Source organism: Pseudorca crassidens, chromosome 16 (assembly GCF_039906515.1).
Source record: "Pseudorca crassidens isolate mPseCra1 chromosome 16, mPseCra1.hap1, whole genome shotgun sequence".
Taxonomy (NCBI): domain Eukaryota; kingdom Metazoa; phylum Chordata; class Mammalia; order Artiodactyla; family Delphinidae; genus Pseudorca; species Pseudorca crassidens.
In genome coordinates, this window is record NC_090311.1 from 28,006,405 (window position 1) to 28,032,257 (window position 25,853).

The window sequence follows — 25,853 nt, forward strand, 5'->3', positions numbered from 1 at the left end:
GCGCGGCGCTAACCCCGGACTGCTGAACTCGCGGGTCACCAGCCTCGCGCACGCATAGATGCACTGATGTGTAAACCTGCACGTGCGCACGATGTTGAGCCACTGGGCACGCCCAGCAGGGGACGTTCACCGCCAGGCACCAGTGAGCTGTCCCATCCCTGTGCCCACGCCTCCAGAACGTGTGCGGGATGTTTTGGAGATTCTTCAGATTGTCGGCTTGTAGTTTTGGAATTGCCTTCATGGGGAAAGGCAGGAAGCACCAGACATGTGCTTTCACTCAGAAGCAAGAGAAAGTACTTGTAAGTGGAACAAGAATAGCTAACGTGTAGTGAATTATTACTGCAAGACAGTCCACAAGAATCATTTCATTTAATCCTTACTTGTGACCCTGTGAGGGGGGTAGTCCTTTATTCCCTTTTAAAGATGAGAAAACTGAGCTATGGAGAGATTAAATAACTTGTCTATGGTCACAGCAGCCAGTAAGTGATGGAGCTAGGAGTTGAGCCCAGAAATGTAATGATGGAGCCCAAGGTCGTAATCCCTGCTTAAAATCCTTGGTCCCTGAGATGTTCTGACTTCATTTGTCCCTCATGGCCCTGTCTTTTCTGGGCCTGTGGGAGCCTTACCATGCGAGTAATCTGGGAACCAGGCAGGCAGTGCATTCTCGCAGCCTCTGCCACACCTCTGCCTCCCCAAATACTATCCCAGGATCCTTCCTCTGGGAAGAGGAGAAAGTGAGGAGTTTTGTGCCAACCACTAACTTCTCAGGAAGAGAGGCACCCAGGTGCCTGGGAGGAGGGCTAAGGAGCTCCCTAGTGGGCCACTGGTCTTGGGGTCAGGCCAGCTCCCTGGCCCGTCACCATCCACCTCTATTCCACTCCTGGCTCCCTGTCTAGTACAAAAGTTTTGAATGAGATTAGATGTGTTCAGTTATGGACAGCTATCTCATCACGGCTCCAAAGCCCTCAGCAGGTGTGTGGGAGAGAAGTCTATGCACATGCTGCTCCTCTCCAGGCTCTCCCTGCAATGTCTAGTTTGCTTAATTCCTCTGCCGTCTACAGGGTTATTCTTCAAGGGAGAAGACTCAGGGTTTCTTTGGGGGTGTACCCTCGATTGTGGCCAAAGGTGGCTCTACTATTGAGACCAGCTTTCTTTCTCTTTAACTGCCTGTTTCCTCCAGACCCTGGACTTCAGCAGAGAACAAGCTGAAAAATCAGAGTTCCCTGGAAACTGCCCTCCTCCTCACTTAGACTCAGGTAGGTATTACTGCTGTTATCACTTAATGCTGGTATTATTATGTAAGCCAGGTGGTAGGTCATTCATTTTTCTGCCAGAGAAAGGAAGGGGAGGTCTGCCAAGACAAAAATGGAGAACAGGAATATTTTATTCCTCTCTGAAGACAAGATGCTACCCTTGTCCCAAAGAGGGGAACCTTTGGGAGCCTAGGGAAGGTCCGGATAAGGAGAGAGTTTGGGAGAGCCCATCTCACTCTTGATAACTATGATAGAAAGGTGAATGGTTCCCTAGCTTGGGCTTCCTCCCTGAAGTTCATCTGGGGCATATCACATGGCTATGAGTGTGTCACCCATTACTTTAAAACCCTCAGTAGCTTGCCGCAGCCCATGAAACATGGCTGTGTGGTAGGAGTAATATTATGGGGAAAGCATGAGCTTTAACTTTTTTATTTTACATTTTTTGGCCGCGCCACATGGCATGTGGGATCCTAGTTCCTTGACCAGGGATTGAACCCGCACCCCCTGCACTGGAAACTCAGAGTCTTAACCACTGGACCACCAGGGAAGTCCCAGCATGCCTTTGATATCAAGAAGTATTAGGTCAATGGCAAATTAGAAGTTATAAATAAGTATGTGATTAATATCCATATCCAGTTGCATTTATACATTGATTAATATGATAGATATTTTAGCACATAATAGGAAAGTATAAAGTATGCTTGGGAGATGGAAATTGGACCTATAAATCTTGCTCTACGAAAAGGGGCACAGGGTACCATGGCAGTTTCTGAAACTTTGTTTTGATTCTTCAACTCAAGAGATGAAGAAGAAACAGACCCTGTTTAGCTCTCTTAGGTAAATAAGATGTCATTAGCAAGAAGTCACAGATAACAGTCTCTCTCTTCTTCAGCCCTTCTCAAGTGTTCCTGGATCTGGTCTTATAAGCCAAGAACATCTACAAAAGGGCTGCAGCTAATATTATACTTAATGGTGAAATATTTAAAAAATTTTCCCCTAAAATAGGGGAACAGGCAAGCATATAATCTCTTACCACTTCTATTCAACATTGTACTAGAAATTCTAGCTAGCATAATGGGCAAGAAAAAGAAATAAAAGGCATAAAGATAGGGAAAAAAAAGTAAAACTGTTATTATTTGCAGAAGACATAACTTGTGTATGAAAAATGTACGGAATACACACACACAAAAAGCCCAAATCGGTAAGTGACTTTAGAAAGGTCAAGGATAGAAAGTCAATATAAAAAATTATTCCATCCTATATACTATTTAAAAACAATTGGAGAATGAAAATTGAAATACACTGTTTACAATAGCATCAAAAATATCACATACAAAGGATAAATCTAAGTAAATATTTGCGGGATAGCTACACTGAAAATGACAAAACGTTGCTGAGAGAAACTTAAAAATTCTTAAAGAAATGGAGACAAAATAGAAATTGAGATATACTGTGTTCATAGATGGTTAGACTCAATGTTGATCTATAGATTAATTCAATCCCTATAAAAATCCAACAGATTTCTTTGAGGAAGTAGACAAGCTGATTCTAAAATTTAAGTGGAAATGCAGAAAGGGTCTAGAGTAGCCAAAAACAATCTTGGAGGAATTAAGTTGGAGGAATTTAACTATTTTAATTAGGACTTACTATAAGGCTAGAGTATTCAAGGGAGTGTGGAGTTAGAAAAAGTAGAGACAAATAGATCAATGAAATAAATTAGAAATTTTGAAATCCACCAACATGTATGGTTAACTGACTTTTTACAACAGTCCCAGGTCAATACAGTGTGGAGGGGAAAGTCTCTTTAACAAGTATTGCTGGGACAACTGGATATCCATATAAAATAAACGAACCTCAACCTCTAGCTCACTCCACACATAAAAATTAATTTGAGAGGGGTCATAGAGCTAAATGTAAAACCCACAACCATAAAGTTTCTATTGGGTTGGCCAGAGAGTTCCTGTGGCTTTTAAGTAAAAATAAAAGACACATTTTTCATTTTCACCAAGAACTTTATCGAACAACGTATTCACCATTTTGTTCCACTACCTTCTGCCATTTTCCAGGCAACTTCATAATTCCATCTTCCTAAAACTTTTTGTCTTTTTGAGCAAAGAACTGTTCCAGGTGCCTTTTAGTCTTGAAGGGAATTGAAATTTTTTCCATTAAGAGAATTTTGTAAAGACTGAAATAAATGGAAATCCGAAGGTGCAATGTCTGGTGAATAATGCAGATGAATCAGAACTCCCCAGCCAAGCTGTAACAGTTTTTGCCTGGTCATCAAAGAAACATGTGGTCTTCTTGCATTATCCTGATGGAAGATTATGTGTTTTCTCTTGACTAACTCTGGACGCTTTTCATCGAGGGCCACTTTCAGTTGGTCTAATTGGGAGCAGTACTTGTTGGAATTAATCATTTGGTTTTCCGGGAGGAGATCATAATAGAGGACTCCCTTCCAATCCCACCATATACACAACATCACCTTCTTTGGATGAAGACTGGCCTTTGGTGTGGTTGGTGGTGGTTCATTTCGCTTGCCCCATGATATCTTCCTTTCCATATTATTGTACAGTATCCACTTTTCATTGCCTGTCACAATTTGTTTTAAAAACGGAACATTTTCATTATGTTTCAGTAGAGAATCGCATGCAGAAATACGGTCAAGAAGGTTTTTTTCTGCTTAATTTATGTGGAACCTAAACATCAAAGCTATTAACATAACCAAGCTGGTGCAAATGATTTTCAACGCTTGATTTGGATATTTTGAGTTTGTCGGCTAGCTCCTGCGTGGTATAACATTGATTGCTCTCAATTAATGTCTCAATTTGATCACTATCAACTGGTCTACCTGACCGTGGAGCATTGTCCAGAAAGAAATCTCCAGCATGAAACTTCACAAACCACTTTGACATGTTCGATCAGTCACAGCACCTTCTCCATATACTGCACAAATCTTTTTTGTGTGTGTTTCAGTTGCGTTTTAACCTTTCTTGAAATAAGAAAGCATAATATGCCAAAAATGTTGCTTTTTTTCTTCCATCTTCAATATTAAAGTGGCTACACAAAAATTCACCAATTTTGATAAGTGTTTTTTTAAATGCACGCTGATATGACAGCTGTCACAATACAATCTAACAAAATTGTTTCAAATGATGTTAAAGGCAACTAAGTGCTACTAGAGCCATCTTACAGAAAAAAACAAACGAACTCTTTGGCCAACCCAATATATAAGACAGAGGAAAATATCTTTGTGACCTTGAGGTAGGCAGAGGTTGTTTGGACAGGACACAAAAAGCAGTAACCATAGAGGGGAAAATGGATAAATTAGACTCATGAAATTTAACATTTTCATGCAACTAAGAGTTCGCATGCCGCAACTAAGACCCGGCACAGCCAAAATAAATAAATAAATAAATAAAATTTAAAAAGGAAAGTTAACATTTTCTGATACCAAAAGGAACTATTAAGAAAACAAATAGAGGGCTCCCCGGGCTCCCCTGGTGGCGCAATGGTTAACAATCCGCGTGCCAGTGCAGGGGACACGGGTTCGAGCCCTGGTCTGGGAAGATCCCACATGCCGCGGAGCAACTAAGCCCGTGCACCACAACTACTGAAGCCCGCATGCCTAGAGCCTGTGCTCCACAACAAGAGAAGCCACCGCAATGAGAAGCCCCCGCACCGCAACGAAGACCCAACGCAGCCAAAAATAAATAAATAAAATAAATTTATTTTTTTTAAAAAAGAAAGAAAACAAATAGGCAGGGAATGGGAACATATACTACAGTACATAAAAAGATAAACAACTCAAAAATGGCAAAAGATTTAAGCATAACGTTTCACAAAAGAAGGCATAAAAATGGCCAATGAGCACATGAAAAATTACTGAACAGCACTAGTCTTAGATATGATACCCAAAGCATAGGCAACCAAGGAAAAAATAGATAAGTGGGACTTCATCAAAATTAAACCTTTTGTGCTTCAGAGGATATTATCAAGAAAGTGAAAAGACAACTCACAGAATGGGAGAAAATGTTTGCATATCATATATTGGATAAGGAACTCATATCTAGAACATACTAATAACTCTTACAACTCGATAATAAAAAGACAACTAACCCAATTAAAAATTGAATAGATATTTCTTCAAAGAAGATTCACAAATGACCTATAAGCACATGAAAATACGCTCAACATTGTTAGCCATCAGGGTCAAAACCAAAATGAGATACTTCATACCCATTAGGATGGCTATATTCAATACGACAAATAAAAAGTATTGGTGTGGATTTGGAGAAATTGAAATCCTGCTGCTGGGAATGGAAAATGGTGCAGCCTCTTTTGAAAACAGTTTGGCAGCTCCTCAGAAGGTTAAACATGGAGCTGCCATCTGATCCAGCAATTTCACTCCCAGGTATATCCCCAAGAGAAATGAAAACATATGTCCGCACAAAAACTGGTACACAAATATTCATAGCAGCTTTATTCATAACAGCCCCAAAGTGGAAGCAACCTAAAATGTCCATGAACTGACTAATGGATAAATTAGATGTAGAATGTTTTTACAGCAGAAGAAAAGAATGCAGTACTGGTACATACCACGACATGAATGAACCTTGACAATATCATGCTAAGTGAAAGAAACCACTCAACAAAGAACCATATATGTATGACCCCACTTACATTAACTGTCCAGAATAGCAAAATCTATAGAAACAGAAAGTAGGTTGGTGGTTGCCTAAGGCTTGGAGGGGGCAATGGGGAGGTTGTGTGACCTTGCCGCTCCAAGCATGGCTTTGGGTGTCCCACTCTAAGCAGCCCAGCGAAGGTGCGGTAGGCTTCCCTGGGAAGCCATGATCTGCCTGGAAGAGGAGTCCTCCAGGTGTGTGGGTAGGGAGGGTGGCCCACTCCTGGAGCTTTCCCGGGCTTTCAGGAAGAAGCAGACTTGTGAGGCAAGGTTACTTCTCCCTTTTTCACCTCGCGTGGTTGTTGGCTACAACGTCAGCTGCCATTTCTGTCAGGACAGTCCCTCTGTTGACTCTGACATGGCCAGGGCAAGGGTTTAGAAATGTAGGGGCACACTCTGCATGCTGGTCATTCTGACAGTTTACTAGTGTCTGTCTGCTTCCTGGACTCAGGCTGAAGCCTCCAGAGTCCATGTTCTGAAGACCCTGGCAGCCCAGGCATTATGATACTGCATTGCTTTGAGGCCAACCACATCATACCCTTGTAGGTTTCAGTTTCTTTCCCTGTGCGCAGTAGGCAAGGGGGTGACACAGTAGACGACTCTGCTGGGCAAATAAGCTGACACTTAGGAGTATGGAAAATAGCAAGATTCCAGAGCCTGTTCCTTTCTCTTCCAACTCTAGTCCCAGCTTCATCTCTGACTTGCTCTTTTAATGCTGTCCCTCAGTTTCTTGTCTGTGAAATGGGAACAAGCAGACTTAAATTATCATATACTTCCCTCGTAGGTGGGAGGTCAATAAATATCTAGCTCTGGTCTCCCAGGGGTTTGGGGAAAGGATGAGGGCCCCTGTGATAGGCTTTCTGCATATGTGTGACCTTTATCCCAAGAAATCTCGTGATGCTCATGAATACCTGCTTATGACATGGATAGGCCCCAGCACTGGACACAGTTTGGGCCTCCCTTTTCCCTTTCCTTGTTTAGGGAGAGGGAGCTTGGGGACACATGCCTGGGATCATGGCACATTAGACTGCAGAAGGAAAGAGGAAGATGGAGTTGCAGCTTAGTGGTGGGGACTCGTGCTTGGGTAACACCTCCCTTGAGGATCTGTGACTGTCCCGAGTCAGATGTCAGACGGGGCTGGAGGAGGAGTATGTTCACAGATCTTCATGCAACCTGGACAGCCCACTTGACAGTCCCTTCCTTTTGCCCTCTGGGGTCCCTGTAAGGAGAGGCCAGCAACATCTGTAAGGTCTGAGCCTGGGGAGGTCAGGCTTATAGAAGGACCAGCTGTGAGCCTCATAGGTGCTCAGGGACATCAGGCCTGTCTCCTGCCCCAACTCCCCCCTGGTCTGTCCTTCCTTACTTCCTCCTTCCTCGCTCTTTTATGTAGATCTAAGCCAAACCTTGGATGTACATAAGTAAAGATAATACATTCCCTTCACCTAAGGTCCTACTCAGTGATGCCAGAAACTTGGCCCATCTCTTCCCCCATGACTAACGAATACCCAAGCTTTCTCCCAGCCACTGTTGCTTCAGCCCCTCAGATCCTGAGGGGACCTCAGGACAAACAAGCACACTGAGACAAGGTATGACCCAACTAGCCCCACAATGCCATCCACACTTCCCATGGCATTGTGACATCAGGGCAAGAGGCCAGAGCTGTATAAACTGTCCTCACAACCGTGACCTCAGGCTTTCCCATGGGATCTGGCAATGTGGAGGAGGGATGGAAGCCAATGCCCACATGTGGCCTGGGATTTGCCCCAACCTGTCCTCTGTGCAGAGAGAAGGGGCAGGAGCCTCCTGGGCTGTGGGCTCTTCCCTGTCTCATGGTCCAAGCTGAGTCACAGGCAGCAGACAGCCAGGAGAGCTAGCAATCAGTGGACTCCCTTCTTCCTGCCTGGAGGAGTGGGGACCATGCTGCTCTGCCTTCTGGGTACCCACTGGCTTCTGGGGGAGATCAAGTGAAACAAGGGATGGGGCCCCCACACCCCCATAAATATATTGGTTCCCTCATTAAGTGAATGTGGAGCGCCAAACCACGTGGTCCCAGGCACAGTGGTAAGTGCTGAGGTCATAAGGAGGTCCTGCCCTTGGGCGGTTCACCATAGTGGAGGAGATCCTTGTAACTGGCTGATGGAGTTTAGCACAGGGTGCTATGGACTCCAGAGGAGAGGCACACGCCAGACCAGCATGGGAGAATCAGGGAAGACTTCCTAGAGGAAATGGCAGTGCTAAGCTTCAAGGGGCCACTGGGATGGATGATGTGGAGAAGGGCAGTTCTAGGACAAGTTTAGAGGCTCAGAAGAGGGAGAGAGACTCAAAACTGACACTCTGCTAACTAGGACCTGGAACATGCTCCTCCAGGGCCCCAGGCCAGAGAGATGGTGCGAGGTCTTGTGCTGTGTGACCCTGGTTGAGGAAAGGCTGGTGCGCTTGTCCAGCCAACTCCCTGTATAACCGCACGTCTGTGTATCTGTACCATCCCTGGAGCTCTGAGCTACCTCTCTGCAGCCCTTCTCCCCCAGATTCTGCCCGTCAGGCACAGAACAGCAGTGTGTGTGTGTGTGTGTGTGTGTGTGTGTGTGTGTGCGCGCGCGCGCGCGCACGTGCACGCGCATGTGCGTGGACGCTCATGCGTGCGTGTACGCACATAGTTGCATGTGCAGCTGTGAGTACCGGAGGAGGGGCCTCTACCAAGTAATTACTACCTGTCTCTGGAAACTGGGGCTATGTCTGCAGATCAGAGTGAGTGCTACTGGGAACAGTTCATGTCTCTGGTCAGAGTGTGACCCAGGGACTGACAATCTGGGCAGGCGAGACCTGGGGACCAAGGTCTTAGGAGCAGGGTCACTGACAACCCGGGTAGGTGAGGCCTGGGGGCAGAGATCACAGGACCAGAGCCAGGCCTGGCGATTTCTGTGGTGACCTGACCTTCAGCAGGGGATCTTCCCCAAGCCCGGGAAGGCATCCCACACCTAAGCATTTCATCTATGGTGGGCAGCAGAGAGGACGGGCACATACAGGCCCAGGGCCTCCAATAACAAATACGTGAGCTGAAAGGAAAGTCTTTCTTGCCCTGACTCTGTTCTGAGCTGAATGGGGAGGAGAGGGGTTTGCCCCAGACTTGCTTTTGTGGTCAGAGAGAGGTGTACCCCCATTTGCTTCGTACAGTGGCTAAGTGCCCGAAAGGGACTCTCACTGTCTTCCAGAATTCCGAACCAGTGTGCCCTCTCTCCTACAGGTGGAAGGTTTGGGGCCTTAGCCATTCCATGCCCTTCGCCCCCTCTTTGGCTTCTCTCCTCCGTCTCCCTCCCTCCTTGCTGCTCCCTGCAGGTCCCTGTCCGTACTCACCCCCAACAAGGCACCCTTTCCCCAGCTGATGCAGCCTGTAGCCTCATGCACCCAGGCAGCACAGACAGCCTGCTCTCCCCTGCCCTTCCCTTTGCCTGACAGTAACCTCTTCCACAGCTGATGTCACCCTGCTTTGCACTGACACAGCAGCTGAGCTGGGCACAGCAGGGCTGCAAGGTCCAGAGGGCAGCTGGCTGTATGCAGAGCCAAGATTCCCTCCGTGCCCCCTACCCCCAGCCTTTCCCAGCCAAGAGTCTGCTGCTCTCCCTCTGGGCCAGTTCCATACTCCAAGCCAGTGTATCCACCTGGGGATTGAGTGTTGACGGAGGCTTCACAGTGCCCAGTGGAAGGCCAATTCTCTGTTCTGAAGGGGACAGGGGTGGAGAATGGAGCCAGAGTTCTGGTCCTGCCCCTGGGGAGCTCACAGCTTTCCAAGAGAAACAGGACAAAGCACAAGAGCTAACCAGGCGGGATCATATCTGTCGACGGCAGAGTATAAACATACCATACATATTAAGTGGGGTATGGGTTCAGGAAAGGGAGAGGGGCCCTTCCTAACCGAAGTGCCCCTAGCATTGATTAGAAGAAGAGGATGGGCCTGAGACAAACACATTTAGCATTTTTTTTAAGTGTCTACTGCTGTGCACTGGGCTAGGTGCTCTGACAAACTACTAATATTTATTGACGTATTTAACCTTCTTTTACAAGGCTCAGAAAAGCTGTGCCCGTCTGGGGCTGTCGGGGTGGAGGATGATGTGGTGGGACTGTATCACCTGCATCTGCTGGGTGTGTGATAGATACTTCGTAGATTTGTCTAGTAAGTAGTGCTTTGCCAAGCACAGAACAATCGTGCTAAGCAGAGAGTGGGAATGAGTTGTGCTGGTCCTGCTTTTCCCAACCCCTACCTGAAAAGGGAAAATCCTACACTTGCCCCCAGCTTTGCCTTTGACGTCTAGGTGTAAATAATGTAATCAGGGTGGATTTCCAGGCTAGTTCTCTGCTGCTCCCAGGCCAGGGGTTGGCTGGATGCCCTTTTAAAGCCCAGAGTTATTTCCTTCTATTTCCCTAAGGGACTCTGGGTTTGCAATGTCATCTGGCCCAGACATGCTCTTGCAGAATCCTTGGTTTCCCCATGTGCTCCTTTCAGGCAGCAGCCCAGAGAGCCAGCTGTATTCATCCCATCCCTGCCAGGCCTGTCTCTCAGCTGAGGACCAGCCAGGGGGATGGAGGCGCCAAACCCAGACAGAGTTCCGCACACAGCGGTCCCCTCGGCCCAAAGAGCACTCAGGGCGCCTTCAGTGGCTATTGACTCAGTCAGTCCCTGTCGTGCCAAGCACCCAGCAGTCTTCTTTCCTAACACCCTTCTTACCAAACTTCTGCTTTCCATGGGCAAATGCCAACTTCTTCTTCCTGACCCCCAAGAGCTACCTGGGCCTCTTGACCACGTGAAAAAGCTATGGCTGCCCTGTTATATACTTGGCCTTGGCTAAGGCCAGAACCATACTGCCAACTCTGGGGCCAGAGGAGGGTCACCCGAGACAGCAGGACCCCAGGAAAGGGATGGGGCCTGGTGCTGGCCAAACGCTTCCTGCCAGGGCAGGCTGGCACCTGGGCCTGTGAGTCAGGGCTGAAGCCAACACCCAGCTAATCCCATTACCTCCTTCACTTTTCAGGGCTTATAAGCAAGAGGGCGGCAAAGGCAGGGCCTGGAAAAAGTCGGGCTTTCTTGGGAGGGTGCAGGTGCCTGGATCCATCCAGGAGAGCAGAGAGTCAGATGCAGGGAATGGGAGGAGCCTGTTCTCGGGTCTCTGGGGGGTGGGGTTGGAAGGTGGGGAGTAAAGTCAGCACAGAGGTGTGAGGTGGGGATTGAATTGCCCCCCTGAGAGGTGGGGAACACAGGTGGCCCTTGGTGGAGACTCCTGAGGGCTGAGGTTACTCCTTCTCCAAAGGAAGGTGTGGAGGCCATGAGAACAGGCCTTACGGACCTCCGCTACTGGTGGAGTAGTTGACCAAGAGCCTCCACCTGGGCCACTTCTAGGTGTGCAGCCTGGGAACTTCCAATTCCTAGGAGCAGCCCAGCCAATAATTGAGCTCAGAAGGGATATTAAGGCAGCCCCTTTCCTGGGAGACACAGAATTCTCCTGGTGGTTTATTTTGGCTCCTTGAAGGTCCTGGCAAACCTTTCTTAGACTAACTATACTACAGGAATCCACCCAACTTTCCTACCCTCTCTCCTTCATTCAGGGTCAGACTTACAGTCTGGTCTGACAACTCTCCCAGCCTTCCTAGGCTCACTCCCTGTCTTCACTCACAGGTGTTTCCCCCACTAAAAACCTTTGCACCTTTATCCAGTCATGGCTACTGCTTCTCAAAAGACCCAGGTTAACTCAGAAAGCTACTGTGTCTCCAGAATGATAAATCCCTGTGGGTTAGGACCGGTTAGCAGGGCCAGAACCTTTAGAATTACCCAGAAGAGAAGAATAAGTAACAGGAAGGAGCAGGGGAGAGAAACAGTCCCTAGGTTGGAGACCCTCTGAGCGCATAGCCTTCCAAACTGGTTTTGTCTGCACTTAAACTAACAGGAGACAGGGTGAGGGTCCTGCTGCCACCTGGTGGAAATTTTAGGCAGAGCACCATTGCACCTTTCCACTCTTCTGTGATTCTGCTCAAGAGGGTGGGAGTGGAGAATTTATTATGGGGTTTGGGGTCCTCTCTCCCTCATTAACAGCATAAATCAGAGGAACTGAATTCCAAACTTTGCACTCAAACGTTTGTCCTTTAAAATCATCACCATAGTTGTTCATGTCTGTGTAGATGCTAAAAATCATTGGCTGTACACTTTAAATGGGTGAACTGTATGGTCTGTGAATTATATCTCAATAAAGCTGTTTTTAAAATTCAGCACCATAAAAGGAGTTGGAATGAACTGAATCTTTTATTTTTTTAATTTTATTTTATATTGGAGTATAGTTGATCTACAATGTTGTATTAGTTGCAGGTGTATGAACTGAAGCTTTTCGAACATGAAGATGAGGATGGTGGGTTTCGGTTTCTTGGGACATCCCCAAACAGATATGCAAGAAGGTCACACAGCAGGTACTCAATAAATACTTAGTAAATTACGTGTGCGGTTAAATGGAGCCGCTTCTTTCATTGCCTCACCACCCACACCTTAACCTCTACACCCCGACTCCTCCAAATCAGGCATCTCCAGCCTCCTCACTTTTCAAGGTCTCCTGAGAGATTCTAGTCTAAACATCCAAAAGCTTTTATCGGAACCCATGACCTTTTAGCACCATTTGATACTGTCCATCAGCACCCTCTTCTTAAAACACTGCTCCTCTGGCTTTTGTGTCCTTAAAATCCCTGTTCCTCCTCCTGTCTCTAATGACTCTCTCTCCCTTTTGGCCCCTCTTCCTCCAGCTCCTTAAGCCCTTTTCTCTCTTTGTTCAATCCAATCCTTTGGCAATCTTGACTGTTCCTGTGGGTCCAATAAACACTTTGAGCCACACGATTCCCACATCGCTCTCCCCAGTCTTTATTACCCTCTCAAACTCTAACCCAAATTGTTCAATGGCCTCTCAGATTTTCATCATCTTAACACTTCAGAGTCAAATGTACCTAAAGCTGAATTCCTCACCTTCCTACTGAAACCCGCTCCTTTTGATCGTTCTCCTCAGCCCCCTTTTAATAGCATCACCACCCTTCCAGTTGTCCAGGTTTGAGACCTTAGATGTACTTTTGATTTCTCTCCCTTGCACCCCACATCCAACCAGGTGCGTTATAATCCCAACAGGTTCTGCCTATGAGATTTCTCATATATCTTGCCATTCCTTTCTATTCTTATTTCACCGAAGGAAATTCAGGCTTTCGTTATCTGTCCCTGAACTAGCACAGCAACCTTCCAACTGATTTTCTTGCTTCCAATTTCTCCCCAAACCAACCCATCCTGTTGTCACACTATTTTTCATAAAATATAGCTTTAATTTCATTACTCTGTTCAGATGCTTCTTGTGTCTTTCTGTTGCCTAATGAATTAAATGTCTGGTATCTGAGGCCTTCCATATTTACTCCCAACTCTCTTTCCAGGCTTCCTATTCTCCACCCAATGTGGGATTGTTCTTCCAAAAGAGGCTTACTTCCAAGTTCCCACCTGCCTCCCTTTGTACACTCTGCTGCCCCTGCATGATGACACACAGGAAGTCATTATCACTGTAGTCAGACCCAATTCGGAAGCCTAATGCCACCGTAAGTTCTCTCTCTGATCCTCAATTTCTTCCACCCATAAAATGGAGATAATGAAAAGCTATCCCATAGGATTGTGTGAGAATTAACTGAGATAATACACAGTAAAGTGTCTGGCATGTGGATGGTTAATAAATAGTAACTATACTTTATTACTGTCTCTTAAAATATTATCCATTCTTCAAATTCCATCTCAATGCCATTTCGTTCAAAATTCCTTTCTTGACCTTCCCGCTTCCAAACCCAATCTCCTCCCTTCCTCTGTTAGATGCTGGACTTCTCATTACATTACTTATCATTGTAGCTATTTTCATACCTGTCACACATTTCGCTCATATTCTTCCCCAACTGTAATCTCCAAGGAAGTAGCAATTAGGCTTAGAGCAAGCCGGTGATAAGCAAATCTATTGCATGATGACTCCCATGTCAAGAAATGAACTGTACTGATATTTCGCTGACGGGGAGAGCTAGTGTGGTGAGGGCAACCAGCCAAGAGGTTCTCTGAGTCTCAAATGAAAATGAACCTCAGGTCTCTATGAACATAACTACTGACAACCTCAGGTGTCTATGAACATAACTACTGACAACCTCAGGTCTCTATGAACATAACTACTGGCTTTTAAAAAATTATTATTTTTTCCAAATGTGAAAATACTCATAATCATTGTAGAAAAAAATCAGCAAAATAAAAAGCATCTATAATCACACCATCCAGAGCTACTGCTACTAAATTTTTTATTCTTCAATATTACTCCTTTTTTTCTGATGCATCTCTCTAAGTATATACACAGGAAATTTGGATTCTATAGATGTGTATGCCAGAATTTTCATATAACATATATTGAGCATTTTCTATGACATTAACTATTGTTCAAAAATGTCGTTAATTTCTGCACAAAAATCCATTATGTGAATGTGTCTTAATTTATTTAATCTTTTCTTTTTTTCTATTGTTGGATATTTGGGCTTCCTCTTTTTTAGCTTTTTCTTTTTTTTTTAAACTGTTATCAATCATGCTGATAGAAATACCAAGACAGAGTTCTAGATTTGGGATTACAGGGCCAGTGGAATAAAAGAAAAGAAAGCTCTTGGTTCTGAATTCCTGTTCAGGAATTTTTTTTTAAATTTTGAAATACAATTGACCTTTATTGAGTTATGATTGCCATACAAAAAGCTGGACTTATTTAATGTGTACAACTTGGTGAGTTTGGCGATAAGTATACACCTTTAAAACCATCACCTCAGGAAATTTTAATCAATTTGTAGTTTCACCAGCTACTCTAGCTCTTTTATTCATTTGTCTGTTTTTCAGAGTTTGAAGAGATAACCAATTTCAGGAGTGAAAAAGTGGTTGGATCTGTGTCTTTGGAAAGATCCCTGAGGCTTGTGTAATTCAAGCTTAGCTCAACTCACATTCCAGTGACCATGCAGGGATAAAGATCACTGTACGTTTTAACATTTCTTGCAGTGTTGTAACTTTCTCCTTGTTTGGTCTTTTAACTCAGTCTGTTTCCTTGTGCATACTTTGCTGCAGGGACAAGATGGGGGAAGAGAGATAGAAATCATCATTCTATTCCTCACTGGCCTCAGAAAGTTAGGTCTCCTGCCGTATAGCCACACAGCACTTTTGCTTCTCCCTTGCAGCACTTTTTATTATAAATCATCAATTATTTGTGTATTTGTTTAATGTTTATCTTCTTCACCAGAATGTAAGTTTCATGAGACAGGGGCCCTGATGGTCTCATTTACTGCTTCATCCCCAAAGTGTAGCATAACCCCTACCTATATTCGGCACTCAGTAAACATCTACAGAATGAATTACCATTGGAATGAGGACTCAGGACGGAAGAATATGTGTCTTCCGTAACGGGGCTCTCAGAGGCGGGGACAAGGAGGTGTCTTGGGTGCTTGCCCTGAAACCCTGAGGTGATGCTGGAAGAGCGAGCCCTGGGGAATCTGCCCTGGTGCTCCAGTCTCCCCTCCTCACAGGCTTGGGACTTTCAGTCAACAGTGCCTCATTGTGAAATTTGGTGAGTGGCTCCGAGGGGAAGAAGAATTGCGTTCTCTCATGTCCTCTTCCCTGAGCCTCTCTATCCTCCATCCCTTTTCCCTCTCATGCCTTTCTTTCTCCTGGTGTATCTCCTCGCCTTTCTTTCTAGGCTGGTATCTCCAGCTCACATGGAGCTCTTTCCTTCCCCACTCCACCCACTCCAGCAGGTGGCCTAACACTTCACACCAGCTACAGAACACTGCCTGCCACAGGGGGAGCTCTGCCTAGAAGGGATAATGCTGATGGATTATGTCAGGACACGTGAGCTCTCCGGATGACGGGACTACACTCAGCAAGAGGACATAATCATGGCCTCAGACCCATTTCCCAGGGCTTAGTCAACTGACAACTAACTTTCCTATTTTTGTTGGTGATATCATCTGTCTCCTACCACCTGGGTTTGATTGCTTCCCTCCATCTGTCCAATCTTCTGTAGAAGGTATGGACAGATGGACATTGATGTCCAGGAGGGTCCTCTAGAAATGGGAGGAAAGCTGAGGGTCTCATTCAAAGGGTTCTTTTTGGAGAGATGGAAGATACTAAGTGTATTCCAGAAGGACTTTGAAATCAGGGAGGTGGAAGGAAGGGAGAAAAAGGTTGAAGTGGGTCCTTTTGATGAGGAGATGGGTCACCTCCAGCCTCTCTGTGAGGTCCCTGGTGAAATAGAACAAAGGCTCTTTTCTTGCTGTCCTGGGCTGGGACAGCTGCAACAGGACTTCATATACCTGGACCTTCCAACAGATCTGGCTTGCTCATTGTGGTGTATGGAGAAGCTGGGACTTGTGGTGGCCCCTGGTGCAGTGCTGTGGTGTCTGTTACATGAAAACAGGCAAGGGAGGAGTCCCTTCTGCTTAGCCTACTCAGGTTGTTTGCTTGGTCCACGATGTTTGTTGTTGAAGTCTTGTGCTACTCAAATTTCAGTATTTTTTTAAATAAATTTATTTATTTATTTGTTTGTTTTTGGCTGTGTTGGGTCTTTGTTGCTGCTTACGAGCTTTCTCTAGTTGCGGCGAGCGGGGGCTACTCTGTTGTGGTGCGTGGGTTTCTCATTGCGGTGGCTTCTCTTGTTGCGGATCATGGGCTCTAGGCACGCGGGCTTCAGTAGCTGTGGCTCGTGGGCTCTCGAGCGCAGGCTCAGTAGTTGTGGCACAGGGGCTTAGTTGCTCCGCGGCATGTGGGATCTTCCAGGGCCAGGGCTCAAACCCATGTCTCCTGCATTGGCAGGTGGATTCTTAACCACTGCGCCACCAGGGAAGGCCCGAATTTTGGTATTTTTACTATGCAGATGACTCTGGTGGTGAAGGTTAAGCTCTTATACCCAGGGTTCTTTCTTATAGATAAGTGATTTCTAGTGTCTTCCACTGAGAATCATTGCCATAGTGAGCCATTGTAACTTATAAAGTGTTTCCTACTGTTTATGTCTATTGGGGTGAAAAAGGTTGAGTCACTATGTAAAATACAGAAGGTGGTTTGCAGCTTGCTTCTCCCTGTAGAACCTGGACTGTCAATCTCCCCAGAGTTCCTTTCTCTAAAGTATGGAAAGTGTCCTATCCCAGAGGAAGTTCTTTGGAAAACTTATAAGGAGATGGACCACAAGTTTCCATCTTATAGACTTTGATGTCTCCGGACTCTTTGTCAAGGCCTAGCAGATCCAGGTAGCACTGGAGAAGCTGGCTGGGATGGGGATGTTGTGAAAAGGAAGTACACTGGTGGTGGGAAGAGGATAACTCTCTTCCTGATGTCTGCATGAGGAGAGCATGTGACCAAAAAATTTATCCCACTGAAGCAATGGGACCAATTCACCAAGTGGTTAAGAGCCTTCATAACGAAGAGGTACTTTTGGTTTGGATGACTCACAAGGCTTGTCATGTGGTTATAAAACTCTTCTAAGAGGTGCTTTCATTCAAAGGCTACTTGTATAATACCCTCCACCTGAAATGCTACCATTCTATTCTGTTGGTGTCATCTGAAATGAAATGGGTGTAGGCACAGAGAGTTCTGGGACCCTTGTCCTTCAGGGGCAATGACAACAGAGTCCTGGCTGAAGGTGTCTACCTTAACCATGAACTGCTGTGTGTGAGTGGAATGCACCAGGATGGATGCAATGGTATGATCATTAAATTTGTTGTGTGCTTTATAGTGTACAGAGTTTATAAAGACTTCTATATTCTATTTTAGTTTTAAAATAGTCCTTAAGGTCAACAGGGCTGGCCTTATTATCAACAATTTGCAGATAGGTAAAGAAAGTCTCAAAAGGGACTTGTCCAGAACCATCTGGTCAGTGTGTTGCTGAACAAAAAGTTAAACCCAGGAGTTCTGGTTTCAAGTTCAAGCGTCTTGGGTTTTGCTACAGGACTCCCCTGAAATGAGCTGCCCTTTTTAACAGAGTGAAGTCAAGTGCCAATAGAAGCTGGAGGGCATGGAGAACTGCTGGCCATTAAATCTTTAGGAGATCCCACTTTATTACCACATTTACAACTTCTTGAGTAAGACTAAACCTCTTAGGAACACAGAACATCTTTTGAGAATATTTCTCAAGCTCTGTTTCATAACCTGTGCCCCATGGGGGCATTATAGGTTGATCCTTACTTGGCGAGTGCTCAAGACGGAGCAGGGAAGAGCAATGTTGGCCAGGTAGGTGATCGTGACAGGTCACACACTGCTGGCCTTAAGCTCCCAGTGATACCGAGCAGTGCCCTGTGGGGCTCCTGGGTACAAAGCCTTTCTGTGTCCCCCATTTCTTTGATTATAGGATATAGTCTTCGTTCAGCCTCCTTGACCTTCCCCGAGTTCCAATGGGCAGATTCAAGCAGTTACTAATTAGGGAAGGGAGGGGATGAGAGACCAGGGAGAAACAAACCGTCAAGAGAAACAGTAGTGCAGCCTTGGGGCAAGGTCCTGGTTCCCCATCAAGGATACACACAACAATATCTTTGAGCTGTTTTGCAGATACTGAAACCCCCTCCAGGTGGGAGAAATTAATGATTAATGATGGTATGCTGCCCACAGGCAGGTAGACCTCAGACCAGTTGGAACCTGAAGGTTGATGATGCTGACTCCTACTTACCTCACCACCAACCCATCAGGAGAATGTCCACAAGCTGATCACGGCCTCTTTGAACCATTACTGTAAAACTTCTCACTATCCTCTCCAAGAGGGACACATAGTTTTCAAGGGCAGGAGCACACTGTGTCCCCCTTTGCCTGGCAAAGCAATAAAGCTGTCCTTTTCAACTTCACCCCAAACTCTGTCTCTAAGATTTGATTCGGCACCAGTGTACAGAGAAGCTGAGCTTTCAGCGTCATCAGGGGTCTGGGACCTGTCACGTGATGAACCTCCTTGGGTCCATCCAAACCCCTGCTATTCACAGGCCTCCCCGAGGATACAAAATTACCCCAAAGGAACCAGAAACCGTCTCCAGTTCTTTTCCCCACTTCTCTGGACTCTACTGCTAGCTTCCTGTTCATCACCTCTGTCCCAGAGTTCAGTTTTGCAAGCCGGGGGTCCTTTTGCAATTGTTTGAAAAGCATGTGGGTGAGAGATACCAGCTCCCTTTCCTTCACTATCAGATGATTTCAGACAAAATGAGCAGTACAGGCCCAGTTCCTGATCCTTTGTCTTCCCAAAGAAAACAAACACCTTGGAATGTATGTCCCACTAACCAAAAAAACGGAAAGATGGGAACTCCTCCATCTAGGAAAGCTCACAGAGTGGCCTTAGCTCCAGCCCAGACAGAGAGTTAATTCCCTTCATAATATCTGGGCCTGGGGCAGGAGCTCCCTGCAGCAGACCCAGGGGTAGGACAGGCGCCATCTCAGATGCTGAGGTACATTTATTTATCAAGGAGCTGAGCCCAGCCCTGGGTTGTCTGGGATCAGGATCTCTTTATGGGGACACTGAAGACCGGTGACTTCCACCAGGCTGATGTTTTACTGAGCACAAAGGTGGGCTTCAGGCCACCACATCAGTAGAGTAGCCCAGATGGGGAACCAGGAGCTGGAGAGAGGGCAGCTCCCACTCCAGCCATCAGGGAGGAGGTAAGCACCTGCCCTTGTGGGACCAGCCCCGTACTGAGCCTGTAGATGAACGGGCCAGGGCATGTGATCAGAGGCTGGATCCGGGCACAGGCAAGGATGTGCTCAAGGGTCCTTGCCAGGGTTTTGATTCAGAAACCAAGACTGGATAAAAAGCAGATCAGCCTGGATACCTCTTCTATGAGCATTTTGTGCTCCTGCGTTCAGTTCTAGGTCCAGTACTAAGCAGAGCCACAAGATAAGATTGTCAGCTGAGCTGGGTCCAGATATACCTTCCGCTTAAGGAGTCTCAGGTCACACAGTCCTTGCCCTTTGCTCTCTGATCCATCTTCCCAGTCAGTGCTTAGCCTTTTTCCTAGGCTGAGCCCTATCCCTTCAAAGAAGACCTTTCTAGCAGTATAGCTCACCCATGAGCTACAAGAGGGCAGACCTCGGAAAAAAGGATACAGCTAAGCTGGAACTCTGCAGGCTTTTCCCCTCCTCATCAGTGGCCAGAAAGCCTGTCCCTTAAGTATCTGAAGCAGGGGGTCCGCCTGCCACTATCCTTCTCCCCCAGCTGTGGGGGTGGAATGAGGTAGGAGAGGGGGCAGCTCCAGGTGAGACAGTAAAAGAGCCTCAGACACTGTTGGCTGAGCCTGGGAGGGAGGCAACACTTTTCAGTCTCCTGTGCCTGCCCTTGGTCCCCACCCCGATCCATGGCGGCCCTTTCAGGAGCTTTTAGTGGACATGAACTCAGACCTGCTGTGGAGTCGGCCAGCCTCCCTCTCCTCTCAGCCCCACCCATTGCTCTTTCATCACCTCTTTTGTCTGACTCAGGACCATCCCTCCCAGGCCCCATCTGCAAGCAGCCCTTCTCTCCCCACAACATTCACCTCTCTCACCCCTCCTTCCTTCCAGCCCCAGTCTCCACACCCTCCTATTCCCCTGAACAGGCACCTGCTTTCCTCCTACAAAAGGCAGGAGACAGAGGCTGTGTGAGACCAGCTGCTCTCACACTCCCTTTCCTTTGCCCTCTGCTGGCTAGGCTGGGCTGTGCCTTTGTTCTGTCTTCCTCCCAGGTGAGAGTGGGTACCTGAGGTGCCAGGTCTCCTGCCTCATTCCCCATGAATGCTGTTCAATGTCCCGAGGGGCAGGAGCTGCAAAAGCTGGGGAGCGGAGCCTGGGACAACCCCGCCTACATTGGCGCCCCCTCCCCGCGTGGGACACCAAGGATCTGTACCATCTCCAGTGAGGTGCCTCCTCCATCCCAACCCAAGAAGCCTGAAGATGGACCCCAGGAGAAGGCACACAAGACCCTGGTGTCCAGTTGCTGCCTTCAGATCTGTCGTGGCATCAGAGGTACCTGGTGGGGGAGGGTTCTCCTGAGATACTGGAGTCAGGAGAAGGGGTCCACAGAAGCTGTTGGAAGGGGATACAGTCTGAAGAAGAGGTGGAATCTCAGTGTGTCTTTGAGGTTTGTGAATGGTCTGCGTTAGAGCTGAATGCCCCAGAGTACAGAGGCTAGTTTAGTGGTCTCCCAGAGGGAGAGCCTGGCACAGTCATCTCTTGGGGACCCAGAAGGGTATGAGGGAGCTAGTTTGAGGGAAGACACGGATGTGATGATGCCTTAGACTGCCCCACCTGAGATAAGGTGACAGGTAAAAGGGCTGGGGTGGAAATGAGAATAAAGTCCAGGGACTGATAGGTAGGGTAACTGGAAGGAGCCCTGCTGTTGGGAATCCTGGGCGTCTTTCCAATGTCCCTCCCTTAGGACTTTGGGGAACAACCTTGACTGAGAACACAGCTGAGAACCAGGAACTTTATGTCAAGACCACCCTGCGGGAGCTTTTGGTGTACATGGTGTTCCCAGTGGACATTTGTTTCTGTGAGTAACATCTGTCTCTGTGCACATCTGTGTGTGAGAACATCTATGTGTACAACAACTGGGCACACACCTCTGTGGGCAACATCTGTGGGGACAGCCTCCATCTGTGCGAGCAGGCTGTGCCCTGGGATCTTTATATCAATAATAACATTCTATTTTATACCTTTTCAGCTTAAGATTTTTTAATTAAAAAGAAGTTGTCACTGAGTTCAGGAGAAAAAGGCAGACTATTGGAAAGCTTTTAATACAGGTTACTTCTTCAAGTGTTATAAGAGGAATCCACTTTTTAAGTTCAAGTTCCTGATATCTACTTAACAGCCACTGTTTTCTATTAGCAGGCGGAAGTTTTTACCCTTCTGTAAAGAGTGGAAGACACTCCTTTTTATTTATTTATTTATTCATTTATTTGGTTGCACCAGGTTTTAGTTGTGGCAGGCAGGCTCCTTAGTTGCAGCTCCCAGTCTCCTCAGTTGTGGCATGTGAACTCTTAGCCATGGCATGCTTGTGGGCTCTAGTTCCCTGACCAGGGATCGAACCCGGACCCCCTGCATTGGAAGTGCGGACTCTTATCCACTGTGCCGCCAGGGAAGTCCCAAGACACTCTTTTCTGTTCAGAAAAAATAGTTTGGTGGGTTTCACAGAGTTATTATACTAGGTCTGATCCACATTTCTTTGGAGGCAGGAGGAAAAAGATTCAGCAGGCCTTAGAGCTCAGATCCCTAATAAAAGAATTAAAGATGCAAATGGTGTGGTAGTCAGTGCAGCTAAGGTTCTCCCCTGTGAAAGAGCACCATGTCACAGGCTTTGAGGGAAGCTTATCTGAAGATCTATCTATAGATATAAGCTGGGAAGGTTTGGTCTCTAAGTTGAGAGAAGCAAGTGAATAGATAGATCGGTGAACCATGGAAGAATAGAGTCAAAGAATTAGAGATAATAATAAAGGTGGACCAAACAGATGCTATAAGGCCTACAGATAAACATGCTTTGCTTTTCTATTAATTGCTTCTTTAAATTTTTGCACAAGTGAATTTTGGCTAGTTTCATAGAGTTGTGTGTGTATGCGTGTGTTGATTGAAGCTGCAGCTTGGACCTTACAACTAAGGTGCCTCCATTACTAGGTGGCTTTATACCCCACAGAAGCCTCTGTTCTTTTTAGGATGCATGAATCGTTTGCAAGTAGACTCTGAAGGTCTGATTATATAAGTTTTGGTTAAAAATTTCATCATCTTTGTGAGCTATCCACATGTGTATGAGCCCTCTAGGAAAGCTGAACACTTGTTTTGGTTGTACTCTGTTGGGACTCACTCTGTGGGGATAGACGGGACAGTTCTACATGTTTACCACAGGCCATCAGCATGGAGTGAAAGGAGGCAGAGCATATGGGGAACAACAGTCAACCCAGTGTACATTTTTGGGGGCCCATTTGATTCCTTTCAGCAATGACTCTCAGAAATTCGTTTGTTGACATACTGACTTTTTGTCTTAACCATCTGCTAGGAAGGAGTGTTTCTCTCCTTTTTCAGATCCTGTGACAACAGCTGTAACCTGCAGGCAGAGCCTTTCTCTATAAATGACTCAAATATCTCCATTTCCAGGTTAGCCTGTGGAGCAAGATTGGGAGGTTTCTAGCTCCCCAGAGTTAGACTGAACCATTCTGGCTTCAGGGTGGGAAGCTTAAGTTCTATCCACTTGTGTTCTCTACTTTTTGAGATCTCAATGCACCGACAAATACTAGATGGTCTGTAACTTGCCAAAGTCTGAGTTGTGGACTCAGTCCAATAATTACAGAATCCTGAAGTGGCCAGGAGCTTTAGAGGTCATCTAGTTCAAGGATGCAGAAATCCTTTCTCCAAGATCCCTCCTGTGGTTCTCTGTCAGGTGACCAAGCAGCCCCATCGTGGGGAACATCCACGGGAGTTTCACTCTTTCATGGGGCAGCTCTTCTACTGTTGGGAAGCCCTATTTCCTTTCATCCACAGAGCTCCCCTTTCTATGCCAGACATTGGACTGAGATATACAGAGATGACTGATCCTTGAGCCTTTCAGGGGCTCATCTTCTCCTTCTGAGAACTTCCTTCTATTGAGCCGTCTACTTCCCTGTTACTCTCCGAAGTGACAACCCTTCCACTGTGACTGAATGTGGCTATCGTGTTTCTCCTTGGTAATATGTTCTCTGGATTAGTTACCTTCTAGTTTCTCACTAAACCAGTCATTATAATATGGTTTCCAGAAGTGATATTATGCAGAGATTGAAGGCATGGGCTCTGAATTTACACAGACTTGGGTTCAAACACCAGGTTCTACCATTTACCAGGTGAGGGACTTTGAGTAAGTTGCTTAACTTCTCTGAGTGTCAGTTTTCTCATCTGTACCTACCCAATCCAATAAGATTATTACATAAGGTACATGAGGCAATATCCATGAAGTCATTACCTCTGTGCCTAGCATATAGTAAAAAATATTCCATAATGCTCACCATCCTGATTGCCTGTCTCTAGGCCTGATCTATATGATGCCCAGTAATGGACAAAATACTCCATAGTCAGTCTGACCAGTTCAGAGTTCTGTGATGCTGTTACTTCAGTTGTATCCAGATTTGTGGAATATATGAGGACATGCAGAGGAAATAATTTCTAAACTAAAATCTGAAAAATGAGGAGAATTTAGCTCCCTGAAAGAGAGGTAAAGACAAGGGAAGTTTCTGGGGAGAAAGAACAGCATGTGCCAAGTCCCAGAAGTGACAGAGGGCGTGGTCTAGTGAGAGTGCATCAGTGTGGCTGGAGCAGGGAGTTTGAAGAGCAAAGTAGTAAAAGATGACAAAGCTGGCCGTTTAAGCAGGGGCGGGTCATGAAGGGTCTTATAAGGTATGATATGGAATTGGGATGCTATCCTGAGGACCCTGTGGGGAGCCACTGAAGAGTTATAAGCACAAACGCCAGCCCCCTCAAGAACATTCTTATGAAAGAGAATTTGGAGGCCTTCACATTCTGATGGTTCCTACAACACATAACAAAATACCACTAAAACTAGTTTCCTAGGCCCCATGCTCTCCCAGCCCCTTCCTTCCTTCAGGCTAATCTTCAGGCAACACTGAGCCTTGGACATGGTCTCAGTAGGGCTTCTTTGGTGCTCTCCAGGGTCCTGACCTCACCTGTCTGGCATCTCGGCTTCCTCAGCCTCCCTGAGCTCTGGCCACCTGCAACTAGACTATGTATTCTCAGTGGGGATGATATAGCCCCCAGAGGGGTGGGGTGGAAGTAGTTTCTTTCAGGGCAAAAAAAATCCCACTTAGATATTTCTATAGCTTTTTGGCTCTCCAAAGGGCTATAGTACATAAGCAAATGTAGAGAATATATGTGGTATTAAAATTTAATTAGGGTGGAGGGTGATTAGGAAGACAATGTCTAAAGAGGCTCCTGGGTTAGGGTACAATACAAAAAATGTTAAGAAACACTAAAATAGACCCACCTAATTTTGCTAGTCAGTGTGCTGACTAAGATGTCCTACCTAAGGACGGGGATGCAAGTCCTGGCCATAGAATCTGGTATAAAGCAGGGTGGCTGTTGTGTTGTTCTATCAGGATGCTGTCTTCTAAGAGCTGCCATGACATGTGATATGCTGCCATGATATGCATATGCACTGTACCAGTTTGCTTTTCCCTGTCAATTCCTGAAACTAGGTTCAGATGCTCCAGGACCCATATTGGCATTAAGATAAATACTATGGCATAATGGAAAGATAGAACATCGGAGTCAGACTAACGGGATTCAGATACCAGCTCTTCTGCTTATTGGTTTTGTGATGTTAGGCACTTCCTTGTTGGTAGAACAGGGATAATAATACTTATCTTATGGACATAACATATATAAAGAATCTAACACGATTACTGATAGTATTTATCTTTGTGTTATCTAGGGGAATTTCAAAATACTTAATCTTTTAGTCTGTTTGTAAAAAATACCTTTCAAGAAAGAAGCAAATCTGAAAAGACTATATAATGTATGGTTCTAACTACATGATATTCTGGAAAAGGCAAAACTATGGAGATAGTGAAAGGACTGGTGGCTGCCGGGGTCTTGGGGGAAGCTGAAATGAGTAGGTAAAGCATAGAGGATTTGGGGGCAGTGAAACTACTCTGTATGACATTATTATGGTAGATACATGTCATCATTATACATTTGTCTAAATGCATAGAATGTACAACACCAAGAGTGAACCCTAATGTAAAGTATGGACTTCGGGTAATGGTGATGTGTCAACATAGGTTCATCAGTTGTAACACGTACCACTCTGGCTGTGTGTATGTGGAGGTAAGGGGTGTATGGGAAATCTCTGCACCTTCCACTCAATTTTGCTTTGAACCTAAAA

At 46.0% G+C, this 25,853-nt stretch overlaps 1 long non-coding RNA gene across 1 annotated transcript in view; it reads left to right on the top strand.

Moving 5' to 3' along the window:
• LOC137208880 (uncharacterized) overlaps positions 1-18,909 on the top strand; it is a 96,229-nt gene extending 77,320 nt beyond the window's left edge. The window contains exons 5-6 of the long non-coding RNA XR_010935797.1: positions 1,181-1,256; positions 18,596-18,909. This is a non-coding gene — a long non-coding RNA (uncharacterized lncRNA). The remainder of the gene's footprint in view (positions 1-1,180; positions 1,257-18,595) is intronic.
• The last annotated feature ends 6,944 nt before the right edge of the window (positions 18,910-25,853 follow it).